We start from the raw sequence: 7,516 nt of genomic DNA on the forward strand, positions 1-7,516 counted from the left end.
TTTGTAGATGTGTCAAAAGCATTTGACAGAGTAAACTACCTGAAGCTCTTCCTGAAGCTGCACAAAAGAGGCACACCTCTATATTTAATTGATATTTTATTTTCCTGGTTCTCCACACAGCAATTCTGTGTCAAATGGGGTAACACATTGTCATACTCCTCAGGCTCCCTAAACAGGCTCAAGCAACGGGGTATTCTCTCTCCATACCTGTTTAATACATACACAGATGCCCTGAATGTCAAACTGAACTCACTCCCAATTGGATGCACTATCAACGAAACAACAATAAACAACCTCTGTTACACCGACAATATGGTTCCAATTTCCCTATCAGTGCAAGGTCTGCAGCAACTAATCAACACTTGCTGCAGTTATGCATAGGAATTTGTAGTACCACAAATTTTCCTCGGAAATCGTCGTCGTGAATTCGTGCATGAATTCCCATATATGGGCTGTGTCATCACGAGCGACCTAAAAGATACAGCAGACATAGAAAAAAGGCATCATAAACTGACAACATGATTGCAAGGAGGTTTACCTTGTCACAGAGGCACAAAACTGCTGTTCTTCTGCTCATACTGCTGCAGTAAATATGGGTGTTCCCTTTGGACGAACTATAACCAAGAGGCCATGAGGCATATCACCACTGTTTACATTGACATTCTGAGACGTCTCACAAACACTCCTCGCTACTAATGTTGCCACACAGATGTTCATAGAAAACAGCCTGGATGATTTAAAAATCATTGTTAGGCAAACAATGTCCAGTCTGATCACCCGACTGAGAAACAGCAGCAATCTGCCCATACAAAGCATCTTAAGCAGGGAGGAAAGATCTGAATTGTGGGAAAGATGGGATAATGAGGAGTCTGTTTCATAAATAAATTAATCTCTATTTTAGCACTATAGAGTGTCATTATTATTATTATTATTATTATTATTATTATTATTATTATTATTATTATTATTATATTTTCTACTTTTAGTGCAATTATTAATATTTTCATTTTTTATTGTTAGTGTGATTATTATCATGTAGAGTTTTGCTATTTTAAATTTTCATATTTAGCCTTCTGGATCTGACTTCTGTAACCACCTAAGGTCTCTAACTGGAAAGTAATTGTTTGCAATCTGTTTTTTTATTATAATTTTTTATATTTTTTTACTATTATTCGCAATATAATTACTGTCATTACCATTATGAATACTACTTTTTTCTACTTCTTCAGCAACTGTGACGATATTGCCGATTATCATTTTTTATCATGTTATCTCATGTATCTAGATTGTGTATGTTATTGTCTTTACTTTGTATATTCCATGAATATGGCCTTGAGCTGAAATAAAATATACTATTATTATTATTATTATTATTATTATTATTATTATGATTATTATTATTATTATCACACAGGTGTAGACACGAGTGCCATGAGAGCGTGGCGTCTCTGTTAACTGCCTGGACATTTTATGCCTCTTACTCCTCTTTCTTCTTGGTTTCTTCCACCCTTTAGGCTTAGATCTCCTAAGTGGGGTCTAGGCATGTGGCTCCAGAGGAGGCTGAGGAAATCCTTGGGCCAGATTTGGGCCCACAATACAGCTACCCTCGGGACCTAGACCTGGGGTGTTATGTCAAATGGCAAAACAGGAACTGAGTTGGCTACTGCCTTGGCTGCTGCATCAACCAGGAGAGTAATGGTGCCAACTAGTTATGCTAGCTTTTGTGGCATAGTCTCCACATTGGTGACCAGTTTAGATAGGACTTCTCAGAGATGGTTGTCCACCAGAATCTTGTCTGCTGGGGACAGTAGTGAAGAAGAAGAGGTGGTACTAGGTGCCAGAGGTTCGGGAGTTACAAGGACCAAGTCAGGCATGGGTTGAGAGGCCGTGGCAGGGGACTAGTTTCCGCTGTGGTCGGGGGAATCCAGAAGAGACCGTACTGAGCCTCAGGGTGGTTCTCGTCTGGACATTGGTAGCGAGACCAGGCCAGTAGGCGAGAGAGGGGGACCAGGATTTGGATCTCCTAAAAAGAGATCAGCAGGATGCTCTGGCACTGACACTAAGGCAGGATCAGGCACAGAATTTGGAGATGAGACATAAGTGGCCGGATGTCGCAGTTTGTACATGTTGCAAAGAACCAGAATCTGGCTCTGGTGTGGGTTCAACAACTGGACTGGGCAGAGCACTCCACTGGCTAGGCATAGGCACTGGCTGTGGCTCAAGGGTAAGGCTGGAATGAACATCAGCACCTGATGGAGACTAGCAGGGGGCATGACCCACGGAAACCCATAGAGGGGCTGGGAAGCGGGGTCCTTTCCGAGAAGGTCATAGCCTCCAGGAATATTATTGGCTACTCCACCTGCACAAATCTTACTTTTGTGGGGCCTGGTGGCCCTCAATTGGACTGTCAGGCATGTCAGCCTCCAAATATCTATGCCCTCAATAGTTACTGGCTTGTTGTATTCAATGGTGTCCCATTGGGTACTTTGTCTCACCATATAAGGGAGATCTGATCACCAGTGTCCTCAAATGTAGAGACCTGTTGAGCATGGTAACGACCTCGAGGAGGTGGAACAAAAATAAGTCCCACAGCTGGGGGTCCTAAAGAGGATGGATGAGTGGCCACCAGAGCAATGACGGCGGCAGATTTCTTTCAAGGGCAATCCCTGAAATTCACAGAATGCCCGTATCTCTTACAAGTATGGCAGTAAACCTAGCTATAATCTCTTTGAGGAGTAGTTACAGTATGGGTAGGCTGGGATATCTGGTCAGGGAGGAGCTTTGACATGGCCCTCTCTTGAGCTTTGCACTGGGCTTCTAAATGCCTTTCCTTGTTTACATGAACACATGCTTGATAAAATGGACTAACTTTTCTAAACAGCTCAGTGAAACGGATTTTGCTTTACAAATCAATATAGAGAATGCATTAATCGCTAAAGAACACCTTAAAAACTGTAAGTAAGTGCAAAATATGTATGTTTTGTATCACTACTACACGGTAAGGTTTGCTTACCTGCCTGAGAAAAATAAATGCTGTGGAACATCTACTGCCTATTTCAGTGCAAATTTTAAGTTTACTGCCATGACTTTGGATTCTCAGCTCATTTTATTATGCTTATAATTTACATATGTGTTTTTTTACTTGGGTAATTTCTACATTAATTTAATTACTTGATCTTTAGCAAGGTCGCCATTGTTAGCTTCTGCAATAATGAAATTACCTGAAGAAGTTGGTTTTCCAACACTGAAGGATGTTGGGGGCCGGGAGGAATTTTGTTTTACATTTAATCACAAATATAGCCACACTTCAACTGATAAAGGAAACTCCTGGCAAAGATCGTCAGTGTTACTGGGCTAACCACAGCTGCACAACGGAATGCTATGAAATAGCTGCCAGTAATACAAAATATGAGTGGAATGGAAAAAATGGGAATGCAAACATCATTCTACTGAAAGGCATAATTGTACTCAGTTAGCAATTACAACATTTACTTGACAAATAAATACAATAGCTTACAAATTAATTATAACTATGGGCACATGTGGATAAACAATAAAGAATAATATACTGTATAATTATTTGACAGTGCTGTTAAAGGTGAAATTCCTTTGTCCCATCGCATTTAGAAGGCCCTGGTGACAAACAAAAGTGCGAGCTGAGATTTGTCCTACGTCACACATGATAAAGGCATCCCTCTGAAAGAGAGAGGTGTCAAATTAACTATAGGGCTAGCATGAACTAAGACTAACTATGTACCATCAAGCTATCCTAACTTGCCGCATTATCACACCCAATATGCCTAAAGATTGCTCTAACCAATCGGGCAGGCACAGGATGGCACAACCAGCCGAAAGATGCTTTACTATCACTTTTCTGAATCTGGAAATTAACTAAGCATGCAAACGGGTGTTACTGTGATAAAGAAAAGTTGCATGGGGTCCAAGGTGGGACATATAGGGACAAGGAGAGAGAGAGATACACGTGGGAGACCACATGGGAATTTGGGAAGGTTTCTTGATAAAAGTAAAGAAAATAGAGTATAGACGAAGGAAAACAGGCATTTGAATTCCTGTGTACGATTTAGACTTACCTTGGGTATCCAAAATGATGACTCCTTTATGAGTTGGCACCCCAGAATTAGTGTCACATGGCACCAGCCAAATGGTGGCCTCTGTGGGGCAGAGTGGCAAGTACGTCCACTCAAGACGTCTTATAACAGCAGAATAGAATCTCTCTTCGCCCATGTTTATCTGACCTGGTCCTGGGTCGCCCCAGGGCAACTTTCACAAGATGGTTATAAGCCTAAAAAAGCACAGATATCTCGACAGCAGATAGAATGGATTAAAGGAGGGGTTCCTGAGAGAGACAGAAATGCTGGGTTGGATGCCATTGCACCCTGTTTGCACTGGTCAGACACCTTATGTGGATTCGATCAATAGGTTAAGCCCGCCTGTAAGGATATATATATATATATATATATATATATATAGGAGAGTGAGATATATATATATATATATATATATATATATATATATATATATATATATATATATTATTAGTATATGATATATTCCACAAAATGCATCAAGTACCTGGTTATTATTACAATAAACTAATCTCAAGATTCAAAATATATGACCACTTCAGCCAGATACTGGAACTCTCATAACATTTAATTATTACAATATACTTGAAGGTAACAGCATCCTCAAGAAAAAACCCACATTACTTGAAAAATCAAACTAAGTCTATCAGAATATGTGAGGCATCAAAATTAAACTAGTAAATATTCTAGAGTAGAAGGGCATCACTCCACATCAAAAACTCTAACTGTTTCCCCTGGTCTTAATCACTTTAGCAAAACTAAAAGAACATAACATGTTATCACTTTGCGTTATGAACACACAATCAATCTTATCTACTGATGGTCAACAAATGAAACAATAGTTAAAATGTTAAATACAAAAATTTATTTTCATATTCAGTTTATAATTAGAATTCACAATTAATTAGGAATTCACAATCTGAAAAATTTATTATTACTTGAAATGATACAACACTCAATTAATTCCTGAATTAAATTATTATGAAACAAAAACTAACTCACAAAATCTATCAGAATGAATGACCACAAATTTAAACTATCAGAATTACATCAAGATTTAAATGAAAATCTTAATAAATGAACTATATAATACAACGACACAATGTTAAATTACCAAGAACATTTAAATGCTACGCAACAAATGTTACATCACAATAAAAATGAAAATATAAAGAGATTGTAAATAGAAAATATACAACAAATATACATAAGATTTATCAATAATGATTTTACTTGTCTAAAATTTCCTAACTTATCATACCCATATATTAATAAGTAAAATTCATGTTACCTACACAAACTTGTGAAAACCTCTGTAATCACTTCTTACAGTTGCATTACCACGATACAAACGCAATTATACACAAACTAAATAACTTTGCTAAATTCAGATCTGAAAAGTTACGCTAATATGACCACAAACACTACATAAAAGCAATTCTTTCTAAGAACGAGAGAGAGAGGGAACCAAATCAACCTGTCTTGAACAGAATGAACAAATTTAGGATTCCAGTATGAACAACATGATGTCATTAAAGCATTTGTTGAGACAAAAGATCTAGAAGCAGGGAAGTGACGTCATTAAAGCATTTTGGGTGCGAGATACAATGGAGAAGCTTCTAGAAGGAAAATGATGACATCCCAGCAAAACGTTTTGAACGCAATCTTACAAAACATGGAGTAACTGGTCAAGACACGTATTTTTTCTCTCAGAGTGGCGTACGTGACTCGACCAACGCATGTAACAACATGAAATCACTCGTCTTGAGCCCGTATGGGACGAATCTTCATTTGTTATCCCAAACCTGTCATCACTAACCAAAACAAAGCGCTTACTGTCTGATGACAATTGAAATGATACAAGTGCTTGCTGGACAATAATACTACGCTTTATTAAGAAAGACATTGTTCTAAAACTACATTACTATTAAAATTATATTACCAATTCTAAATTATGCTATTAAGTTACTTAACTGGTTGCCTGACTGATGCCAAACTTAAATATAACATTTGAAGATCGCTATCATTACTCACAACACATGAAAAAGTAAATATGTCAAAATTATAGGAGTGAGGTGGCGTATTACAAGTCAACATCATGAAATTCTCCCAGAAGATTACTTATCCCCGGCTTGAATCCAACATCACAACGGGATAATAATCACACACACCTTTCCTGAAATATGATTAACTTTTTAACATTATACGGTTGCAGGCATAAAGACCACCTGGTCAGTCTCATATTATTATTTTTCATCTTATTGATAATGAGATTGCCAGATCCGACAACACTAAAATTCCTTCATTCAGGTTGTTCCAAACACTTCAAACGTTTTCAATGCTGTGATTAATGCTAATGTTTTTCGATTTGTTATAGTTAAAGCGTTTAACTAAATGTGAACATACCGATAAGATTTGTCATCCTCTTGAAGTAGAATATTCAATTTAACAGTCGTGGATGATCAACCCTGTATCACAACCTTTTAATAAAGCCCGGAGCTTGAAGCACTGGTCTTGAAGTATACGAACTTTCAAATGATTACGATATCTGTCCAAAATTTCAGGACTGGTTAAGTCAGTTATGATTTACTACAGCTGAGAAATTTAGGCAGAATCGCGTATAAAATCCAGTCATGCCTAAAAATCTTGTAGCTGTTTCTGTAGCAGAGGAAGTGTTTCATGGATACCTTCACATTAGCATCAAATAGGAGTGAGCACTCTTTCAACTTCTCAAACTTCTAGATACTCACACAGTTGCTCTTCTAAACTCACTCTTTTTGTAAGTTGATTGTTAGTCCTGCTTCCCGGTTTCTTGAACACTTTTTCTTAATATCTTCAGATGTTCTTTCTATGTATTAGAATAACACACGTCATCAAGGTATACACATACCTTCATTGATCCTAGTAGATGCATCCATCACTCGGCTGGAATGTTGCAGGTGCATCATCAATCAAACGGCAAAACAGTGTATTGATACAGTCCAAAAGGAGTACGAAAGCTGACAGCAACTTAGCATTCTATCTAAGGAATTTGATAACATCCTTTCAACAAGTCTATCTTGAAATAAACTGGTCGTCTAACATTATCAAGCAATTAATCAATAAGAGGCATGATAATTAAGCGCCACACTGACGGAATTCAGTTTCAGCATAATCAGCACACATCCTAAATGAGCCATCTGTTTTCTTCACTAACACACAAGGAGAACTATAATGACTTGAACGGGGTTCTGCTAATCCATGCTGCAACAAATATTCAACTTCTTCTTCAAACATCTCGATGAAAAGGTGATGTTTAATAAGCTCTGAGTTTAAAAGGTTTTCCGTCTTCTGATCTTTACCTCATGCTTTGTCAGACTGGTGCCTAGGCACATCTGCAAAAATTCTCAGGAACCAACTTCTTCACTAAT

This window comes from Macrobrachium rosenbergii, chromosome 54 (genome assembly GCF_040412425.1).
Source record: "Macrobrachium rosenbergii isolate ZJJX-2024 chromosome 54, ASM4041242v1, whole genome shotgun sequence".
In the NCBI taxonomy this organism is placed as follows: Eukaryota; Metazoa; Arthropoda; class Malacostraca; order Decapoda; family Palaemonidae; genus Macrobrachium; species Macrobrachium rosenbergii.